This window comes from Camelus bactrianus, chromosome 10 (assembly GCF_048773025.1).
Source record: "Camelus bactrianus isolate YW-2024 breed Bactrian camel chromosome 10, ASM4877302v1, whole genome shotgun sequence".
Taxonomy (NCBI): Eukaryota; Metazoa; Chordata; class Mammalia; order Artiodactyla; family Camelidae; genus Camelus; species Camelus bactrianus.
This window is the reverse complement of record NC_133548.1, coordinates 2,740,550-2,753,275: the sequence shown is the minus strand read 5'-3', so window position 1 is coordinate 2,753,275 and position 12,726 is coordinate 2,740,550. Positions and strand designations below refer to the sequence as shown.

Sequence of the window (12,726 nt, the reverse complement as noted above, 5' to 3'; positions counted from 1 at the left end):
AGGGGCTGCGCGTCCGCTGCTGAGGGGCCTCCCTGGACCAGCGCTCCCACGCAGGAGGAGTCCGGGCCCCAGAAAATTCCTGGGATTCAGGTAGCAGGGGCCTCAGTGCCAGCATCTGAGAAATGGGCGCATGGAGAGCCCAGCTCAGGGCAGACACTACCAGGCCCTGGAGTGCCCCCTCTAGTGCATCCCACCCTCTGCTTGAAATTATTTTAAAAAGAAAAACCAAAAAGAAAAAAATTGCGCCCCCACTGTTCGCTTCCACCAGGTCCCTTTTCTCTAAAGCCCTTCTTTGCCTCTGAAATGCTTTTATCTCGAGTTCCTCCTGTCCATGCTGCATTTCAGGGGGTCTGTCCATCCCTGCTGTCCCTCCAGCGTCTAGGGCACAGCGGCCAATCAGTGAACCCCTGGGGGGCAGCAGGTCATAGGGAAGCACCGAGTGCGGGTGGAGGCGCGAGGGACCGAGCCACACGCCCCAAGTCGGCAGGCGCCGGCCACGTTTAGACTCCAGCCACTGCTGGCATGCAGGACGTGCGCACAGCCCGCGTTTCCTGAGCCTCGGAGGGTTTGTTTTTTTAACTAAAGCAGAGTGAGTTCACAGTGTTGTGCTGATTTCAGGTGTACAGCATAGCGACTGCGTTATACACATATACGTAATTCTTCTTCATTATAGGTTGTTACAAGAAGTTGAATATAGTTCCCTGTGCTAGAAAGTAGGACCTTGTTGTTTATTTTACACATAGTAGTTTCAGATGAAAGGCCAAACGTTGGCATGCTCCAATGCTAGGAATTCCTTGTTTTCCAAGGGTGACTTTGCCACTGGACCCCCTGGGCAGGTGACCCGTCTTGGACATGCAGGTCTGAACAGTCAAGTGTGCCTGACCCCTTGGCCTTTTTTCCAGAAAATAAAAGGCGGGGGTGATGGTGGTTTGAGGATGTTGGCGCCAGGCTACAACTGAATCGACTGCGGGAACGAAACGGACAACCAAGTGGAAAGGGCCCCGTGTCCCAGTGCCCCGCGGCCCACAGACCTCGCTTGGCCACGAGGACCCCACCATCGCCCCTGCATCGGCGTCTGCTACAGAAACTCAGGCACAGGGCCCAGCCCGCTGGACCCTGAAGCAGCACCAGGCTTGCTTCTTTCCAGGACATCCTGGGAGCACAGGCCAAAAGCCCTGGTGGACGGTCTTGACCTTAATGAGAGGCTTGAGTAACATAATCACCTGATCCACGGGAGGAGCAAACACCTGGGAAAACAATTACTAACTCCGGGTGGGACTGCCAGTGACACAGAGGGCGCCCGGGGACACTTGCATTTTGGATAAACACTGGACACCTTTTGCCCTAAGTACTTCCTAAGGACTGCACGGGACATACTTGCACCGAAACGTTATTCATCTGAGATTCAAGCAGAATCGGGCTTCTGCATCTCTATGGGCATCGCCGTGGGGACCGGGGCTGAAGTGGTTCTCAGGCCCCTTCGTCACACAGGTGGGACCAGAGGAGAGGCCCCAACTCAATCAGGAAAGCAGCCCCCCCCCAGGAGAGGTCGGCACCGGGCAGGGGAGGGAAGGTCACTCACCACCCAGGGGCAAACCTTCTCAGTGTGACTAACCTCTCGGGGGAAACGCCAAGCTTTAAAAACCCAGGTCGATAAAGTTCAATGTCTCTCAGAATGAGCTGGTTTCACTGGCCCTGCTGGGGACCGATCAAGGGAGAAAGAAAACAACGGTGCTGAGAGCAGTTTCAGCAAAGACTTGGGATTTTGCTGCTGCCGTGTTCCAGGGAAGCACGCAGCCGGTGCCAGCAAACAGGACCTCCTAAGCTGTCTCAGCCCACCAGGCACCGCCGTGGGTGCCATGGGCGCCGTGGGTGCCGGGCAGGCCGTGGGTGCCATAGGTTTCCTACTGACTCCTTCCTCAGACACAGTGAAAACGTGGCCTGGGGCAGAAGACACGTGGCAAAAACAAACCTAAATTCTCACGCCTGAGGCCGACTTCATCAGGGTGAGAGCTGCAAGATTCACCTACATGAAGATCTCCTATAAAAACATAGAAGTCCCACCGGCTCTAGTTTATAATGTATATATTTGGGGTTTTTTTTTGCAAAAAAAAAGTTATTGTTCAAGTGTAATCTCAGTCACCCTACGCATTTGACACATTGGAAGCAAGACTTTGTGATTACTCATTTATTTAGTGCCTTCACATATATAAAGCTGGCTCATCCTCAAAGCAGCGAGCCCCCCCGAGGGGCTGCACTGGGGCTCTGTGCAGACAAGGGAACTCGGGCTGAGGGCACGGCCAGGACTGACAGCAGCCTCCAGGGGAAATGGTACATCTGGAACCTATGGGAGGAACCTAGGTTCTGCTGCTCTGATGGAAAATCGTTCACAGACGCCGGTTAACACAGGCTGAGAGCGAGTGGAGGTGCAGAGCAGGTGGGTTTGCGGAGGAGGGAGCCAGGTGGAAGGATGAGGGCAGCTGGGGAAGGGGAGAGAGGCACCGCTCGCGTCTCGGTGTTTCTTTACTCCGCGTGTCTCTTCCCTGCACCCACACGACACATCCACTGAGAAGAAACCGGAAGCGGGGTGGGCCGCCCTGAAAGTAACGCCAGGCCTGCCGACACAGCACCCCACTTACCCCCGGGGTGACCTGCCCTGCCCAGGTTCCCCTGGAGAAAGGTGCCAGCCCCAGTAACTGAATCAGAATCTGGTGGGGGAGGTCTGCGAATCAGACCACACCCCTGAGGACGGGGAGAACCAGGATTCGGGTCCAGCACCAGTCCTCCAGGAAACCTTGCCTGGGAGCCACACCCTCCCCATTTAGCCCCTACAGAGTGAGCGCGGCTGCAGCCCATGTGACACCATGTGGCAGCCACCCAACCTGTTGGGGCTCTGCTCTCCACCACGCCGCGGGGCCAGGGGGTTGTGTAAATGCAGACCCCAGCCACCAGCGTGGCGTTAGCCCCTGTTGTGAGCTGGACCGTGTCCCCCCATCAAATTCACACGTTGGAGTTCTGACCCCCCAGCATCCCAGAATGAGACTGTATCTGGAGCTGGGTCTTTAAAGGGATGATTAGGTCAAATGAAGTCACTGGGGTGGGCCCTAACCCCACAGGACTGGTGTCCTTACAAGAAGAGGAGATCATACACACACGGAGGGACGACCACGTGAGGATGCGGGAGAAGACGGCCGTCTCCACGCCGAGGAGAGAGGCCCCGGGCGGAGCCGGGCCCACCCATGCCTGGACCTCGGATTCCAGCCTCCAGGACGGGGGACAGTGACCGTCTGCTGGTTAAGCCGCCCGGTCTGTGGCACTTGGCTAGGGCGGCCCCAGGAGACTCACACAGGGGTGAGACCCTCCCGATACACTTGTTAAACAAGTCCATGAACCACATTTATGACAAGAATCACCATCGATCCAGTTTTTCGTGGCACTTCCATAACCATCGTCTAGAATAAGGTCTCCATTTCCACCCCTTCTTGCACCTCTGGGTGAGCCCGGGGAAGGAGGCCCGTCCTCCACTCCGCCCGCCTATCGGTATAGTCGCCTCCCCCGAGCTCCTCTCCCTAGCCCCCCCAAGCCCCTCCTGCAAGCCGGGCTCACTCCGTCAGGTCAGCTCCGACCCCCCACGCCACACAGACTGTCCTTCCTCTCACCTGGGACACCGGCTGTCCCCGGTCTCCCTGTCACATCTGATGATGCCCCAAGTCACCGCTGCCCGGGCCGTGTTCTGAGAACCAGCTCCATCACACACACCCCAACCCACCCCGGGGCAGAGAAGTCTGGGAAACACAACTAGATGAAAGGCAAACAAACACGCCGGTCACTTCACTGCAGACGACGTCACAGCGCTCGATGCGGCCATCTCTCAGAGAGCAGCAGGCGTGGAGCGTCCCACAGCACCTGCCCCAGAAACACCTTCCCCCAGTGACGACAGACACCACCCCCCGCAGTGGCCGCATCTCACGCCCCGGGGCACGTCCCACGGAGGCCAGCTCCCTGCCGAGCACAGCCAGCCTGGACACTGGCTGGGTGAAGACGCGCTGCCGTGCTGGGGAATCTGGAACGCTTGTCCGTCCAGGAAGGCTCTGGGATGGTGCAGCTGCTCAGTTATCTTCTCCTTCAGCCGAAGTCAGTATCCACAAACCACAAAGAGTCGCTGGCAAACCAGATGCCTGAATTCGAATGCCACCTCCCCTGAAGGCCACTGCCCACGGGAGGAAGCACCACACGGCCTGCCTGGTGCGCTCCACGCGGACACAGCGGGGTGAGGCACGGAGAAGGGTTCTGGGTGAACCACCAGAAAGGCTGGGATTTGGAACATTCATGAGATGAACCCACTTCCCTTCCACACTGCAAAACTCACTCGGGAGCGCCGGCTCTCTGGGCAACAGGAGCGTGGGCTCCTCGCTTCCCCATCCAGACTCCAGACAGCCCCGGTCTCTGCCTCCCCAGTCCCGGGAAGAGTGGCCGCCTTTCCAGCTGGGCCTGCCTGAGCATCCGCTGTAAATGGGGCCGCAAAATTCCTACGAAAGTCCTGGTTTTATCACAGGCTGATGCTTGAGTCTTCTTCCCGTGTAATTCAGGAGGTTCTGACCGGCCCGTGTGCACCCAGCTCTTAACCTCTTCATGAGGCACTCGGCTCATTCATCTAACGTTTTTGAAGAAACTGAGAATGAACTCATGACATGGCTGACAAGCGGTAACTTCCAGAACATACGAACAGCTCGTACAACTCAGCAGCAAATGCAGAAACATGAGCGGCTCAATCACACCTGGGCAGAAGACCGAACCAGACGTTCCTCCAGCGAAGACACACAGACGGGCGGCAGGCACGTGAAAACGTGCCCAGTACCACTCACTGTCACAGACGCGCAGTCAGAACTCCAACGAGGCGTCACCTCACGCCAGCCAGAACAGTCGTCACTAACAAGCCCACAGACGATCAGTGCTCGAGAGGACTGGCAGTATTACCAACGTTATTTTTCGGAGCGCTCCTAGGCTTATAGAAAATTGAGCAAATAGCGCAGAGGGCTCCAGTGTCCTCCTCTGTCCCCCGCCCAGAGGAGCGATGTCTTGTTCACCTCCTGGGTCATTTCCTCCTCGGACAAGCCTCACGGGCAGGTTCTCTTGGACCGAGGCCCCCAGAGGGTCTGATCTAATTCGCCTAGTTTGCCGTCTCCGGCTCTGACCGACCTTGCGTTCAGGATCTAAAACGCGAGGTAAAATCAAACACCCCTGTGACCCGCATGGCTGGTTCTCTCCGGATACTGGGGTCCCTGGCATTTCCTGCGGTTAGTGTGGGTCCCCCACCCCCGACTGTGAGTTCTGGCTGCTGGACTGTGAATGGGGGTGAGGGGTGGGGGGGTCCAGGGCCAGGGCGCCTCCTGCCCTCGCTCCCCCTGCTGGACATCTGCAGGGGTGCAGCTGCACCCAGGGGCACCCCTGGGAGGTGATCTCCCGCCAGGAGAACATGCCCCTGAGGGCATGTGAGCTTAGAGCCCAGCAGCTGGTGGTGAGGGCGAGGGGCTGAAGTGCCCTATCGATGCTAGCCATCCCCGCATCTGGATGGGAGCAGCGTCTGGCTTGGCTGATGGTGACAGCATCAACAGACTCAAGACTTTTCCCCTGCGGGGGATGAAGTCTGGGCCCTGCTCCCAGCTGCACAGCAGCACTGGATGAACAGGCGCAGAGGCATCGGTGGAGCCCCCGCGCTGAGGGCTGGCAGAAAGCCATCCACCAAAGGCAGCTCCAGCTTGGACAGCACTGTCTTTAGCTTCTAAAGGGCCGAGTGAACTTCTAAACTACAGGCTACCAGCCGCAAAGACAAAGTCGAGTATGGGAACCGGGGGCATCAAACAAGATTACGGAGCTGAGATGTCGGGGGAGAGACAAAATGTCACTGAGATCTTAAAACTAAGATGTGTCTGTCACTCCTGGGCATGTATCCGGAGGGAACTCTAATTCGAAAAGATGCCTGCACCCCAGTATTCACAGCAGCACTGCTCACAACAGCCAAGACATGGCAGCGACCTGAGTGCCCATCGACAAGATGACTGGGTAAAGAGGATGTGATACACACACGCGTGCATGTGCGCAATGGAATACTACTCAGCCATAAAAAAGAATAAAATAATGCCATTTGCAGCAACATGAATGAACCTGGAAATTGTCCCTCTAAGTGAAGCAAGCCAGAGAGAGAAAAATGCCATGCAATATCACTTATATGTGTAATCTTTAAAAAACACACACACCCACACACAAATGAACTTATTTTAAAAAGAAACAGACTCATAGAGAATAATCTTGTGGTTACCCAGAGGGAAAGGGAGGGGGAAGGGATAAATTGGGAGTCTGAGATTTGTAGATACCAACCACTGTATATAAAATAGATAAACAAGTTTCTACTGTACAGCACAGGGAACTATATTCAAAATCTTGCAGGAACCTATAACAAAAACGAATATGAAAAGGAACATGCGTATGTAAATGTATGATGGAAACATGATGCTGTCCACCAGAAACTGACACAATACTGTAGACTGTACTTCAATTAAAAAAAGAGACCATTAAAAAAACTCTAAGATGTGTCTGTTACAAAAAGCCTGTACATTTTTCAGATCAAGTGTCGGGGCCCTCAGCAGCTTTCTGTGCGGCTGCCTGGGCGAGGCGGCTGCTCTGCCGGGGGCCCAGTCCCTGAGCCTGCGGGAAGCTCTGCGGTCACTTGTCTGGGGACAGCCCTGCTGCACCCTGGGTGCGGCTGCAGCTACCCTGTCCTGCTATTGTCCCTAATGATGGTGTTGAGGCTGAGGATGGCTTTTCTCTAATTCCTGTCATCCCAGCAGCTGTGGGAACCTGGCTCTCCTCTGAACCACCATTTCCATCTCTTGTTTTCTCGAGAAAGGATCTTGAAGAAAAACACCTTTCCCCTTGCGGGATTTAAAACCAGGGAGCTACCCTCCCAGCCCAAGTTCTGGCAGGCTCTCTGGGCAGGTGCTCCCAGGCTGACATGCCTGTCCCCCCGTTTTATGCTCCCAGGACACCACGCGGTCCAGCAGCCTAGCTCAAGGACCATCGGTGCCCCCACAGCGAGGAGAATGAGGCCCAAACACCAAGCCCAAGGTCGAGTCTGACTCACCTCTGCGTAGCCTGGTCACCCCACAGTGGGGTCTCCCAGACGAAGAGCTCCCCCCTCGGAACTCCTCCTCCTTCTATCCGGGGTTCCCAGCCCGCACTCTGCGGCTCGGGCACAGGGGGCTGCGCTGGGATCCAGGAGTCGCTCACCTTCAGGTGCTCCCCAGGTGGGACAGATGCTCGGCCAGGGCTGAGAACAGGTGGCATGTCTTATGCTGGCATCTAGCTTCTGCTCAGGAGAAGAGACCCCCCCCATCCTTGAGCAGCCCCCCCAGGATGCCCTCCCTTGGCTGACCCAACAACCCACCCCTCCCAGTTCTCAGGACCCAGCCCAGGTCACGTTCCTGGAGCACCCCCGTGACCCCTGGCAGGAAGACGCCATCCCTTCGTCCTCCACTGACTTCAACGGGACAGTGACTCTTCCACACCCTCCACTGGTCTGCACAGATGGACGTCTGAGCTTGCAGAGGACATGAGCAGGGAAGGTGACTGCCTAAGAGACCGGCCAACCGGGCGCGTCGTTCCAGACAGCAGGAGCACGGCGGGTGCACTGCCCTGCGGCACGGGTGCTCCCAGGCGTGACTCTCCTCACTTATTTCCAATCCCCATCCTCGGAGGACTCGACGCTCCCGGCAGGGGCACGTGGCGTCCGAGGAACACCCGAGCGTCCTGAAGAATCCACGCCACTCTGAAATGTGTATCCATGTACGTCCAGACGTAACGTGTGGAGAGTAAGATACGAATGCTCTGCGCTGACATCTGAGGCAGAACTGTGACTCATTTCCTGTCCCTAACAACATTCAATGAGATGAACTCTCCAAAAAACCAAATTTAAACATTTCCGTTGAAAGCACCGTGACTTAAAATGACGATGTTCATTCATTTTAAGACGTATTTTGCCTTTTTTTTTAGTGGAGGAGGCACCGGGGGTGGAACCCCGGACTTTGTGCGTGCTGAGCACGCGCTCGACCACCGAGCTGCGCCTACGCCCCGTGCTGCCTGTCCGTGGACCACGAGAAACACTGCAGCAGCTACTGCTCTTGAGATCTTAAGAAAAAAGTTTGAGGTTTAAATTTCTTTTAATTTACATTTTTATGAAAACCCATCCAGGCTGTGGACACTTTGAACATATTAAATTTTTAATGATTTAGATGCCCACTCTCAGTGGAACCTAAATTATGTAAAAACCTGGATGACAACAACACGCGTAGGAATTTTGCTAAACAGAAGGCAAGACTGATGCACTTTATGGAATATCTAATAACTAATGAATGACGTTTATCTTTACTCCTCATCCAAACATCGCTGGGCACTGACACGGTACCCGAGGGTGCGATGTCATAATTAAATCCAGCCACACTGGTAGGCTGCCAATGACAGAAAACGATTCATATATCTGTCCTATAAAATGGTAAACCTCCACACTTTCAAATTTATGTCCTTATGAAGGTTAATCCGGGAAAGCAGAAAGAGAAAATATATTTTATCGAACAGCCTGCAAGCTCAATTCATAATTTTTAAATAGGAAGGACTTGGCTCATGGGCCCCTATTTGCACTCCTGCCCCAGCCCCCAGATCACAGGACAGGCCCGCCGGAAGGGCTGGCCTCCAAGCCCCACACTGAGCACTTCAGCAGACCTCACGGCTCACAGAGGAACAAGAGCTCGCAGACCCCCGGGGATGACAAGGGAGCAGCTGCTTCCTCCGGGACCACAGGCTGGGCCTTCCTTGTGAATAAAATCACAAGAGCTGCAGGAAGGCAGATGCCCAGCACACACCGGGGATTCTGCCGGAGCCAGTCTGGGTGAGCCCGGGGTCTGAGTCTGTTCAGGCTGCCCTAACAGACAGTACAGCCGGGACGGCTTAACCAAAACATCCACATCTCACAGTCTGGAGGCTGGCCGTCCACGACCCGGGCGCCGCTGTGGTCACTCCCTGGAAAGGATCTCCTCCCGGCTGCACTCTCACCCAGAGAGAGGGAGCTCTCTGGGGCCTCGTCTCAGGAGGACACTAATCTTACAGGATCAGGGCCTCACCCTTGCGACCTCATTGAACCTTAATTACCTCCTTAGAGGCCCCACCTCCAAACTCAGCCACGCTGGGGGCTGGGCGTCAGCAGATGAAACAAGCGTTCGGTTCCTGCCATCTGTGGACGGCACACCTCTGCTCCCGAGCTCCCCCACGGGCCATGCTGGAGCTCCGGGCTGGGAGGCCTGGTCCAGGGCTGCAGTAGTGGGCGTGAGGGAACCACCCCTCCAGGCGCCCAAGGCTCCATCAAGACCTCGAGCACCACTCACTCAGCACGGAGCACCGCCCTGGGGCGTGCTGAGTGTGTCACCAAAAGGGGCAAAGGGCTGTCAGGAATTCCAACCCAGCCCACACACCCCAGCACAAAAGAAGCCCTCAAAACACTTTAGCAGCCGCTATCCTCGTCCTCTCCACCATCCGGCAGCTCCCTCCCTGACCTCACACAGAGGGAGGATGTCCAAGAAGGGCTTCCACACCAAGAACGCGGGCGGAGCGCCATGGTGTTGAAGGCATGGGTCCTCGCGGAACTGTATTTAAAAGAAGCAACATTTTAAGCATCTTCCCCTGTATTTCTCTTCTTTTCTTTTTTTTTAATGGAGGTGCTGGGGATTGAACCCAGGACCTCATGCATCCTAAGCACGTGCTCTACCCCTGAGCTGTGCCCTCCTCACCTCCCCCATATTTCTAATGGTTCCCTCGGGAGAGGTTCTTGAAGTAGGACTGTGTTAGCACGGACGCGCCCCTAAACGCGATCTCCCACGAGAACACGCAGCCTCCCAGAGAGCTGCCCAGTTCACACAAGGGCCGCGCATGCCTCTGAGGGTCAGCATCTGACCCCGCGTGCTGGGCAGGGGGTGCCCAGCATCCCACGCAGCAGCCAATCCACGTCCCCCAGAGCCCCACAGCCCCACAGAGGGAGAACTCGACGGAAACGCCCGCACGTCCACTCTCAGGGTCCTCCAAAGACACTTGTGAGGGCTGCACTGGGCGGGCAGATGGGGCTGAGAGGGAAGGCCCCGCCCAGGGAGGGCCCCGCCCCCACCCACCCCGCAGCTCAATCCTGTCCCTTCCCGGCTGGGAGCAGTATCAACACTCGTCTGACAGGGCTTTATAAACCTATTCCATTTATTTTTCAAGCCATTGGACTTCTGTAAACTTCAGTAACAATAAAAGGAAAATCATACTCAGTCCTCACGGAAGGACAAGATGAAAGAAAAGGGGGAGACATCAATTCGAGAACGGGTCATCCTTGCAGCCGGGACCAGGTGGGCTGACCGCTGCGCTGGCCTCGGTATTTGCGTCGCTTCGCGCAGCCTGGGGTGACTCGCCCTCCCAGGACCGGCACAGCGACGTGCACTACTGCTGACCCTTCTTCCTTGACCAGCCAGGCAAACACCCCCTGAGAAATGCCCCTTCACCTCCCCAGGCGGGGGGGGGGGAAGGGGGGGCGGGGGTTCTGCTAAAACAACTTTAACTTCTGCCCGAGGGTCTGCTCTTCCAGGAAGGCAGGCAGCACCAGCGAGAGCACCATTCACGCAACACGAACCCCGACGTCCCGGGCTGGACAGAGGCCCCTCCTGAAGTCCGTGTCCACCCAGCACCTCACGACGGGGCCTTGTCTGGAAACAGGGTCTCTGCAGGTGTAATTAGTTAAGATGAGGTCGTACTGGCGGAAGGTGGCCCCTAACTCCAGCGCCTGGTGTCCTTACAAGGAAGCCTCGGGGAGACGTGGACCACACTCGCGGAGGCGCAGGGAGACGGCCGGTGACGCCGCAGGCAGAGGGCGGAGTGATGTGTCCACAGGCCAAGGAATGTCAGGCTGCCGCCACCGCCGGGAGGTAAAAGAGGCGGGAAGGCTCCTCCCCGGGGTCTTCAGAGGGCGCTAGCCCTCCAGACCCCTTGACTTTGGACTGTGACCTTCAGAATCATCAGAGGATCGACTTCTGCTGCTTGAAGCCACCAGCTCGTGGCCATTGCCCAGGACAGCCTCGGGAGACGGACACACTAGGGATGTCACTCGGGGCAGCAGCGCCGCTCAAGACTCCTCCAACTGACTTCTCTGGGCAAAACTGCACACCTGAGGCTTCGTACCTGAGGCTTCGTCCTGTTACCTTTCAGAATAAGGACACAAGCGTAGTGACAGGTACTCACCACTGACACTGACACAAAGGCCTTCAGAAGCCCCCAGCTAACAAGGTGGCAGAGAACAGAAACGGGCAGAAAGGGGGCAGGCTTGGGAGTGGCACAGACTGGGCTTCGATGCTGGGGCCCCGGGGAGGACGAGGAGAACGGGCCCGACTTTGAGCTCACTGTTTCCTCTGCCCAGAACTGTCCCTTCCCTTCCCTCCCCCTTCTCAGCCAAGCCCTCGGAAACGCCCCCGACTCCCCTTTCCTAAGCTACAAACTTCCTCAGCTGCCGTTCCCACCTCGGATTTGTTAAATCTGCATTTTCTCCCCTTTTCACGTCGCCACCAGGAGAGCAGGGACGAGACCTAGCGTCGGTGCTGCCGCGCCCGCACCCCTCGTCCAGCCGAGGACACACGTGAAGAAGAATCAGTGAAAGTCACGGGGTCCTGGACCGGGTGGGGGGCAGGCAGACCACACAACTGGGTACGACAGCTCCCCCCAGGAAACGCAGGCCGCCTCACCCCCGAGCAAGGAGGTGCTGTGAACGTGGCGCCAGGGTGCGGACGCTCACGGTCACGCAGACGCGGAACAGAGAGAGGGAGCCTGACAGCCCAGCAAGGAGGGAGGCCAGCAGTGAGGAGGGGGAGACAGAACCCGGGCTGGAAGGAGAGAGATGGAGACAAGAAACAGGGGGCAGACGGAGACACAGGAGGGAGACTCCACTTCCAGGCAGAGACTAACAGGTACTGGATGTAGCCTCCTGCCTAGAACCACTGAAATATGCTCAAAATATAGGGGGAAAATGGTTTCCAAAAATGCAGGACTTTTCCAAAATTAGGACAGCAACCTAAATGTCCTCCAGTGGATGACTGGATAAGGAGGATGTGGTCTATACATCCAATGGAATACTACTCAGCCATAAAAAGGGATGAAACAACGCCATTTGCAGTAACATAGATGGACCTAGAGATGATCATACTAAATAAGTCAGACAGAGAAAGACAAATATCATATGATATCACTTATATGTGGAATCAAACAAAATGAGACAAAGGAACAAATTTACAAAACAGAAACAGACTCACAGACATAGAAAACAAACTTGTGGTTACCAAATGGGAAGGTATGGGTTGGGGGGAATAAACTGGGAGTTCAGGATTTGCAGATACAAACTACTGTGTATAAAACAGACAAATAACAAGGTCCTACTGTACAGCACAGGGAACTATGTTCAATAGCTTGTGATAACCTACAATGAAAAGGAATCTGAAAACGAAAATATATATATACCTGTCTAACTGAACCACTTTGCTGTACACCTGAAACTAACACAACATTGTAATTCAACTATATTTAATTTAAAAATTGTTTTAAAATAAAAAATAAAAATCCCACCAAACTGAAAAAAAATGCAGGACAGTGATGCGTGAGAGA

General features: G+C 55.6%; 1 protein-coding gene and 1 non-coding gene across 6 annotated transcripts in view; both read right to left on the bottom strand.

Moving 5' to 3' along the window:
• SHANK2 (SH3 and multiple ankyrin repeat domains 2) overlaps window positions 1-12,726 on the bottom strand; it is a 497,686-nt gene that overhangs the window by 432,056 nt on the left and 52,904 nt on the right. The window lies entirely within an intron of this gene.
• Window positions 9,760-9,840, bottom strand: TRNAP-AGG (transfer RNA proline (anticodon AGG)). The gene has a single exon. It is a non-coding gene; the product is annotated as a tRNA-Pro (tRNA).